The following is a 10,690-nucleotide window of genomic DNA, read 5'->3' on the forward strand; positions in this document are numbered from 1 at the left end:
TTCACACCCAATGATATTTTAGTGTGAACCATAAGATAATTTGCCCAAGTTTGGTGTCAAAGGCATTTGGTTTAATAAATTTGGCCAAATATATACTTAATTGGCTTTATAGTTTCTCTAGGGACCTCACAACTCCCATCGATATGGATGCACATTCTTTAGGTATTCTTGGGGAACTGTAATGCATTTCTAAAGTGTAACTTTGGATGGGGACCAAGGCTAGTAGTTTCCATGCTTAGTAGAAGGAAATACCTTCAAAGGTGTCATTTTTCTCTTTGCAATTAAAGGGACCTTTTATTGTTACTTCTTTTAGATAGAGGGAGAAGATTTTAAGAGTACCTTCTACTTGGAGTTGCCTTTGGGATAAGAGACCCATACATTTTTGGTATCTCAAGGCCTTTTTAGCAACTTATTATAGTATATGATCAAGAGTTTAGGAAATCCCTCATTTAGTGTTGTGGTGCTCTTCTAAAAAATAGGCTTTTATCTAAATAATAAATTTATGTCTAGTCTATTTAAAAAAAGGTTTTTTTAGGCCTACCCAACCTGCATCTAGAAAAAACATTTGAAGCTTTGAGCCATTGACAAGATATTGAAAGAATATAATCTACCCTAACAGCATCACAAACCTTACTAAAAAGCAATTGACTAATAAAATGACTTACTTTATACATGCTTAAAGATGAATTGAGTGTATGATAAAATGACTAATAAAAAGCAATTGACTAATAAAATGACTTACTTTATACATGCTTAAAGATGAATTAAGTGTATGATAAAAACAAAGGACTAAGGCATAATGCAAGTACTTCAAATGTTTTTTCCAGTTCCAGTATTTGAAAATCTAAAGAATGAATTTTCTTTTCCATCCCTTGAATTCTTGGTTTTCCATTTTACTATCTTGGGAAAGAATGTTCCAAGATAGTCGATGGTAGTTCAAGAACCATTTCCACTCACGTGGAAGCTTACGATCTCCCATTGTTGATTGATGTGGGATTTTTAAAATCTTATGTGAGTTTTTTTGTATAATCATCCAGTAGAAACTGCAATCACTTATTTTTCTAATAAACATAAGGAAAAGATCATTCTGACTCTATGAGTAGAGTTGCATGTACATGTAACATTCACATGCACCATTACACTTTTTGGAACAACTCAAATAACTACCTTTTTTAGCTTGAGTATTTGTATATGTTGCATGCACGAGAGTACATATGCCACAAAGTAAAAACAATCATAAGTAAAAGTGCAATATTTAGTGCATGTCCTCAAATTTCACCTTGAAGATATTTTTTTAAACTTTATTATTTCTAGGAAAACTCTCTACCCACCAATTGAATCATCAACCTCCTCTTCAACATAAGCTTGTCTCCCCCTTTCTCTTCTTCCTCTAAGAGAAAAAATAAAGATAATGCTAATTCATAAAACATGGAAAGATATGGATGAAAGGTTGTTGGAAGTTTGAGCACCATAAGAACAAGAAAGAAGTCTTAAAAGTAACACAAGAAAGTGTGTTGAAAATGAAATAACACACCATGCCAAGAGAGGTAAAACTATCGGTGGTACTCGCGTGATTGATTGGTGCCATCTTGGCACCAATTATGAAGAGAGAGAATTATCTCACATCCTTTAAGATTCCATGTTTCTTTCTACACAATATATGGATAAATAGTGCTATAAACAATGTGATGTGTTTTTGAAGAGTTTAGCCATGTCTTACACAAAAGAGCTTCAATATAATGAGCTCTTTCTAATATAGCAGACTCCCAAACTTGCAAGCCCACATTTCAACACTATTCACTTTAAAAAAAGTCTGACTAGCAATTATCATTTATGTTATCAATATTAAATAGGAAGGTGTTTTTGCTGGAGAAAAATGTTCAACATTCTTTACCATGCTTTAATTCTCTTTTAACTTGGAAGTAGTTAATGTTATCAAGGATGCATTTTTCCCTTCATCTATGTCTCATCCATGAAGGACATGGTATGTGTAGCATCACGTATGGGACAATACTCATGATATTGTATGATGGATGATCACATGATTTGATTTTGACATGATAGATGATCGAGGGCTTGCCTTTTGAAAGTGAAGATTACTCCTACATTTAAAGTTAGAACATGAAGATTCTGTTGGATAGATATATTAAGATTCAATGATTCGATAAGTTTCTAAAATGTACTACTATTATGTCCACACTAGTACCTTATAGATCTAACATCTATATGAAGGTATTCAACCTATGAATTAGAAGAGAGTAATGAAAAATTTGACCGTATCTTGCATGTAATTTATCAAAATTCGGCTAGTGATAAAGAGGCATAGACTTAAAGCACTCAATGGATTCTATTAGCCAATAAGTTATGGTTTAAGCTTTTTCTATCTTTAAAAACCTCTAGTGGTAGAAAAGAATTTAACAACATATAAGCTTGCAACTAACCATTGTACCATTGTAATAGTGTCCTTTCTTGGGTTTTAATAAGGGCATTTCTATTGTGATGAACGTACCTTTGGTAGAGCTTTGACTATGCATTTTCGTGTAAAATTATAGATTTTCTACTCTTCTTAATCAAACAAGAACTTTTTGGCAAATCATATTTTTGTGAGCCTCTTACAACACGTTGGATGTTTATGAAATGTTAGAACAAGACACAATTTGCCATTTTTGAAGTAGTGGACCATGGGATGAAAAATAACTCAACATTGAAAGAATTGGTTGAAACCTTGCTAAATCTATCTTAAAAGAGCAAAGAGCAAACACTTTTTAGCTTGACAATAAGTTTTACAAAATTCTTACAAAGATGGATAAAAGGAAAGAAGCAACTAGAATGAAAAATAACATTACATGACAAAGCTTTCTTCATAGTGAAAAAAGAGATTATAGGTCTATTGGAACAAGAGAAAGAGGCGAAGACATCCTTGAGGATTAAACCTCACTTGTAGACTTTGGTTAACTATTTGCCATAGAAACCACGTTCTTCATAATATTTGGAACATGAAGTACATGTGCAATGCATTTTGTTTTGCTATCTTGCATAGATAATGGCACTTCACTAACATGCATAATGGGGTGCACAGTAACATCACATATTCCTTCATCAAAGCCTGGTTTTTTCATTTTCTACATATGTATAAATCAATCACCATGACTGGTCATGTGGTTAGAGGCATAGAATCCATATACCGAATATCTCCCAATCTTGATATGTCTCCTCTTGTGGGACTGAGCATGTGCATCTACTAAGTTCTATCATCACCCTATTTACTTGATGATGCATAGTTACCTTGTTGTAACTTTACACTTTTAGTAGCATTCTCCTTTTATAGCAATCTTTTACCATGTGCCTTGGTTTTCTAGGGTAATATCACTTTATGCTATTTTTATTTTGATTTCTTTACCAACCACCTCGGCCTCTCTGGCTCCCCCTGCCTCTAGAGTAGTCTCTTTCACTTCTTTGTTTCCAAAATAGCCAACACATCGACCTCTAGATAAGTATTTTTCTCTAGCTTTACCTCAATTTGAGTAGAAGGCATGCTTATGTAAATTTCCCGAGGATGAACCTCTCCCAATATTTATCTTCTCATGGATGAGAAGCGCAAAAAGCCTTGAAAATTAGGAAAGTTCTCTCGTACTCCAATGGAGGTCTGAAATTGGCGATATTCCTTGCTAAGACCATTTATGGTTACCTACTCCATATCATTGTCATCTACTAGTGCTTCAATAGAAGTAAGGGTATCTACAAGCGCTAATTTATACTCATCTTCCCTCTGGTCACATTACACAGCTCCTGCTTTATCTACGTCTTCCAATCATGAGTGTTTGGTGCTTTACATCTTCACCAAGGTGTCTCAAGTTCCCTTAGGTGTTTGTGCATTTAGTACATGCACAATCATAGAGTCTGTCACATTGTCAGATAACCAGTACTTCTTTCTAGCTCTTCTTCTATGCATTACATGTCTGTTTTCACTTGCTGTGGGAGGCGGGATTTTCTTGAATAGGCTCTGGCTCCTTTTTATCGCTTGTGATGAACTCTCAATATTCCTTCCCCATAAGAAAATTGGTCATCCTGAAGTTATTCCTATTCAACTTCTCACTCATAATCTAGGACGAATTGTATGATTACCTATAATAACTTACCAAATAGTGCTTTCAAAATACTTATGTGCTTGCAACAAACTTGCAATCTCTAACACAACGATATTGTAAACCCATTACACTGCAACTATATGTGAACAAGTTACATAAACATACGTCCACCAAAACCTATAACACTTAGAATCTCTACATAGACTGTCTTGCAAAACCAAACCAGAAATTGGGCATACACGATCAAAATCAAGACTTTCTTAGAGTGCTGCGAAAAAACTCATAGAGATAAAGCGAGACTTGAAATGCGTCCAAACCATGTAAAAATTCAATTAAGAAATTTGACTACACACAATAGGGTCTTCTTCCTTTACCCATGAGGATGGCCTCAATCTAAGATAGTGACTTTCTTGTTTGCATGTAGCTCTCAGAGCTACCAAAGATGTTGCTCCAAAATCAAAGAGAGAACGAGATAGAAATACCCTTACCCATGTACTTCTTCCTTTCTTGCCTTGTCCTTGCCTCTTACTTGGCTTCTCAACTCTCACACGAACCTGAGCTCTAATACTATAAATTAAATGCGGGGAGCTTGAGTTCCTTGCAAGAAAACACACCCTCACATAATAGAAAGCAAGACATGATAAGAGAGATGGATAGCCACATTTTCTTCTATCTACTTCTCTCCTCTACAACTATAAACTAAAGATATAAGAGTACATATTATAAGAAAATGTACTCTCTTAATATAACATATAATGGTTGGTCCATAGTGTAAACCCAACAATATGAGCTGGCGCTATCACTATGCCATACTCTAATAATCTAAATGTGACTATCACATAGCATGTCCTCCACCATTGGTAGCATATCAACCATAATCTCACCAATAGTGCTAGTGGCATAAATGTAGAAGCTATCATCCAAACAGGTCATCAATGTCTGTAGCACTAGTTGAGCTTGATATCTCAACACATGACACGTTCTTCATCACGCGACTGGAACATGGTCTCGAGGACTAGCAAACAGTCCTTGGAAAGCTACAGAATTAGATGTGGAAATAATGGATTGCTTGACTTAAAGAGAAATCATGGCCATTACTTGAGCATCCCTTTGTCTTTAAACTTTAATGGATCCAGGTGGCGGTGTTAAACTGCATGACACCACTTGTGCCATAGTTTGAGTCATATGCTATCGGGGATGTGCCAGGTGGTGGTGCTACACGACGAGGCTATTGCCCTCTGACAATCTATTGTAGCTCCATGGCTATCAACAGACTCTTTGTCATGAAGCTCCATAGTGCTTAGTTGGGACCATCAAGCCGATCTTTAGTTGTCATGAATCCACCAAACCCAGAAAGATTACTGGCATGTTCTCTTTACAACATGCTCCATATTATGGTATTTCCTAAGAGTGGACAAGATGCTAGGAATAGGAAATCCCTCCCTAGATGTGAGATCTTGGGAGTGTAAGAAAAGAAGAGAGGTACGGGAGTATGCACACAAGGCTTGGAATATGACAGGGTGTGAGGTGCGATTGCCAAATTATACCAAAAACAAGATGTATACTTAAGTGAGAAAAAAAAGCTTCGAAATATGTGCACAAAAATAGGAGTGCCTATAGTTTGCACAAATACAAGACTACATATGGATGCTTCCACTACCTTGATTCACCCCCTGTAAACAAGAATCTCCAAATCACGGAACAAAAACTTTGATTTATCTAAAATGTTAATATATGCAAAAAGGCCCGAAATGTGTATCGCGTGTATCTTTGTACACAAGAAACTATGTTGTTAGCGTCGTTGGAAAAGCCTCTAATAGCTTCTCCAAGAAGTCCACTTCATGAGGCGAAGCTATGCAACATGCTAGAACACTATGCGTTCGATGGTTGTTTGGGCCACGACAGTGATTTCAAATCTGAGGCACGGCACAGCTAACTCGTTGGGAATGGTGCATTGTCCATGAGCTCCACCTAGAATGGCGATGAAAATGGGTAGCATGCGACAATGGGCTCCGAGCTGACTACGATGATGGCAGTTGGCTCTAGGCTAGCAATGATGAGCTTTGTGCCAACAAGGTGGCGACACCTAGTTTTGAGCGAATAGCTGGACTACGTCCGATAGAGGGCTCTTATACCACTATTGGTCCCAATTGAGAGAGGGCAATTGCATGACTGATGGGGGAGAGATAGTAATGTTACTGAGCAAGATAATCAACACATTAAACATGGGTTTCATTAGGGATTAAGGGTAAGAACATAAGAAATAACATATTAACATTACCATATTCGATCCTTTTTTATAGGAGAGGCTCTCCTTTACAAGGTACATGCATATGCTACCCTAGACATGCCACACACATGTGAACAAGGTATGATGCCAAGTGTTCTTAAGAGGTGTCACCTTTACACATTATTGCTTACATAAAATCCTTCTAAGAAGCAGTTCCCACACACTAGTAGTTGTTCACATATACTAGAAGTGCTTTATTTAAACCTAGAATACCAAAGTAAATAGGTGCTAGTTTACATAACTACCTAGCACCTGTTTTAGAAGGTAGAAAAAAGGAGAGATGTTTCGCAGAAGGAGCATTACATTTTAGTTGTTTATGCCAAAACAACTAAAATTGAGTGACCAAGGCTCTCGTTTTTAATCTTACATTGAGTTCTAGAATATTGAGATCCTAAAATTATATAGTTCAATCTAAAGAAAGCTTAAGAGAGAAGCTCATGTTTGTGCACCAAGTGGAGGAAGTTTAGGGTAATCAAAGCCTTAATCAAGAAAAGGCTTTTGGCAGCAAGCTTAATCAAGGCTTTTGGGAGCAGCCAACACAGGAGATCAGCCTAGCAAAAGGAAGGAGCAGAGGCCGTCAGGGAAAGGAGGCTGCAACAACAGAACAAAGTGGGTTCACACGGTCCATAGGAAGCAAGGGGCTTCGAGATGATATAGGAACCGGATTTCTCCAGTTGCTGATCATCAGCTGGTGAGTTAGCAAATCCTTGAAAGCCACCACCCCTTCTTTGAAACAAAACATACACACACACCCACCGAAACAAAAAGATGATGAGAGAAATCAATTACCATCATTTGTTGTATGGAGAGAGACGTTACTGGCTTGGTCTTGCACCGAGGCCCTCTCTTGTATCCTGGCCTTGAGAACTCAAACCTGGACCTTGAATTTGAACGCCCTGATTATCCTCCTCTATCTTCTTCTTTGATTCTTTTTTAGTATCGTCATTTGCTGATAATCAGCTGGTGAGTTAGTAGCTACTAGATTACCAGCTGACTCTTAATACTTGTTAATACTTGTAATCTGGTAGCTACTGACTCTTCTTCTTCTTTCTTTTGGGTGCAGGTGCTTCGTGCAATCAATCAGATCTTGGGTTCTTGTGTGGGTTCCTGTGGCATAAATGTTGTTATTGGTATTGACAAGAGTACGGTTGAACGTGTTATTATTAAAGTGTTTTCGGGAAAAGAGTAGAGAGGCCTTTGCAAATCCTTGAAACCCACCACCCCTTCTTTGAAACAACACACACACACACACACACACAAAAGAAATCAATTACCATCATTTGTTGTATGGAGAGAGACGTTACTGGCTTGGTCTCGAAGAGGCGGCCTTGTATCCTGGCCTTGAGAACTCGAACCTGGATCTTGAATTTGAATGCCCTGCAGACCTATTGGATCATTCTCCTCATTCGCCTCTATCTTCTTCTTTGCTCATTTGAGGCTTTTGCTTTCTTCTTGCTTGTGTTTGGATCAATCTGTCCTTCAAGGAAATTTTTAAGGTTTTTGTTACTTGGGTCTGGCATCTGAATGGGTAGCTGAATAATCTTTTGCAATTATTTGTCAGCCAAGTCATGAGTGTACGAGCTTGTATCCTTTGCAAAGGCCTCTCTACTCTTTTCAGCCATTAATTCCGAAAACACTTTGGTAATAGCACGTTCAACCATGCTCTTGTCAATACCAGGCAAACCCTCTGGCAAATCATTAGGAAAAATATCTTTAAATTCTTGTAACAGTTGTTGCAAAGACAAAGCATTAACTGGTTGCTTAAGATTATTTAAAGAGATTTTATAAGAAGGTAAAGAGAAATGAGGCATCGTTGAGGAAGATTCATTTGAAGAAGAAACATCATGCACATCAAACCCACTAGTTTGCGACACACAATAACAAAAATAGACTTCTTCTATTTGATTACTATGCTCCAAAAAAGAGAGTTTGGCATTACATATGAGTGGTGTTGGGGGTACATCTCATTCCCCAATAAGTAAAACATGCTTACCATTGGCCTCAAACGTAAACGTATTATGTTCATAACTCCTTTTGAGTGATGACCCTAACCCATACAACCACTCCCGTCCTAAGATGACATCCACACGAGACATATTCATCACTTGGAAGTCAAGAACCATAGTGTGTTCTTGCACAAACACAGGCACTTGCCGTACTAGCAGGCATGAAAATCGAGAAGAAATCACCACTCGAGTCGTCAATCAACACATCCATGCAAAAAAGTGTATTGCATGTAGCATGTCGAAGATCCGTCCACCAAACTTGGAGCATAGAAGACTCCTCTCACAAAGGAAAGTTGAAGGTGAAAAGGTCACTTTCCTTGTAGTTTGTGTCCTCCCTTGAAAGAATAAGTAGAGTTCTTTTGAAGAGAAGAACAACACAAGTGAAAAGGTGAAGTGGCTAGCACACTTGCCTTGGGTTCAAAACCCTTCACTCCCTGGATGGTGAAGCCTCCCCCTTGTGCCACTCAAGTAAGGGAGAATTCTCGTGCGCTCGCCACCAACGGCGCGCCAACGATTGCTCACCGATCGCCTTCTAGGACTACCGGACTACCTTGGTCGCTGCCTTGGTCGTCTGCTATGGTGGTCGTGCTGGCGGGTCGGCGGCGGCGCTATGGGCTGTTCACGCAGGCGTCCGCGCGGTGGGTGGGCGACGGCGCTCGCTTCTTTTGCTGCAGCGTCAAGCTGTATCCCGTGCAGGTCATGCCCGCTGGCTCTGATACCAGTGTAATGCCTCTGCTACAGTTGCGTCCTCCTCAAGCCGCCATAGCCTAGGCGTGGAGAAGAAGAGAGGGTGGAAGTCGGTTCACCTCCCAACCATATAATGACGAGTTAGGGTTTCTCATTGGGTTTTATACCAAAACCCTGGCCTGTGTCCACACCTCCTAGCCCGACCGCCCATCTTACTTAAGAGCCGTGCTAACTTCGATGTGTACACACATCGACCAAACCCTAACGCCCATTAACCCTTGAACTCCGCTAGCATTAACAATACTCTCGAGACTCCGAAAGCTATTAACTTATGCTAGGGCTCGACTTCCGTAGGACCATAGTCCTGACACTATGTAACCAAAATGTTTTTCAATACAAGTAGAAAAAGTTTTCTTCTTTAAAAAAGTCTTTTTCTTTTTCCCTTCTTCCTCTATTTCTCTTCCTTTGAGACTTTTCCCTTCTTTTCAAGATTTTCTTCTTCAGATAGCTGTTCACCCTCCTTTTCAGGGTAGTCCTCTTCACCCTCCTTTTCAGGGCAGTCCTCTTCATGTAATTATTTGCCCTCATCTTCTCGGGATTATCTTCTTCGGGTAGCTTGCCTCTATATCTTAGTAAATTTTTCATTGGTAGCCTCCAAGAACTGCCTCAGCATAAGCTACATGTTCCATTGATGGAGATGTTTCTTCCTCATGTCGAGCACATGGGCTCACCCTCATTGAATCATGGAGATCTCTAAAATCTTTACATAGTTGTCCACTAAACACAGAGTAATGAGGCCTAGACTCCCTCATTCTATGATGTGCCTCCTCCTCCTCCTCATCCTAAAAAACATGGCGTATCTTATGAATACCTAAATCATGTGCATAAGAACTTGTGATAGTGAATATATACACTCACCAATCTAGCCCTGTGTCATACACCTTTGAATTGGCCGTAATCTTGAACATGCTTTATTTTGATTCGTTGTAAACGCACGATTTCTCCCTTGCATCTCTTGTATGGACATGGAACCACTCATGCCAACTTCGCAGGTGCCTTATCATCATTGGAAGAAGAAGGCATCGATGATCGTCTATGCATGGTGGGCACCTAAAAAGCAACTCACGCAATACAAGCGCGTACCGATAGCCACGTACTGGGAAAAAAAATCAGATACCTCCCTCCCGTCGCACTACACCACGTGCTGGGAAAAAAAATCAGATACCTCCCTCCCGCACTACACCACGTGCTTTCATTTGCACGCTATTTGAAATACTACCTAATCTCCAACCCTTCTCGTTGACCTTCACAACCCCTTCTCCTCATCTCCCTTAAAAGCCCTCCTCCTCTTCTCCCTTCCCACCTTCACAAGCACTCCTCCTATCAAGGTATGTACCATATTCTTGTCTTTCTTTGTTTTCTTTAATCTTTTTTTTTTGAAAGTACACTAATCTAGGGTTTGAGACTTACCGTTTGTTTCTTGCTTCTCTTTAATCTTTTGTTGTTTGCTTCTCTTGTATGCTTGCTTGCTCTCCTATATGCTTGTATGCTTGCTTGAATGCTTAACTAGCTGTATTAATAACTTTTTATAAATAAAAACTTTGCTTCTCTTAATGTTT

The 10,690-nt window shown here is 39.0% G+C and overlaps 1 long non-coding RNA gene across 1 annotated transcript; it reads right to left on the bottom strand.

The window, feature by feature from the left end:
• Positions 1-5,662: 5,662 nt before the first annotated feature.
• Positions 5,663-8,030, bottom strand: LOC147609784 (uncharacterized). The gene is made up of 2 exons (XR_015264180.1): positions 7,653-8,030; positions 5,663-7,485 (listed from the first exon to the last, which is right to left on the bottom strand). It is a non-coding gene; the product is annotated as an uncharacterized LOC147609784 (long non-coding RNA).
• Between the last annotated feature and the right edge of the window lie 2,660 nt (positions 8,031-10,690).

This window comes from Cibotium barometz, chromosome 50, assembly GCF_041138505.1.
Source record: "Cibotium barometz isolate CiBa-2024 chromosome 50, ASM4113850v1, whole genome shotgun sequence".
NCBI classification, from domain to species: Eukaryota; Viridiplantae; Streptophyta; class Polypodiopsida; order Cyatheales; family Cibotiaceae; genus Cibotium; species Cibotium barometz.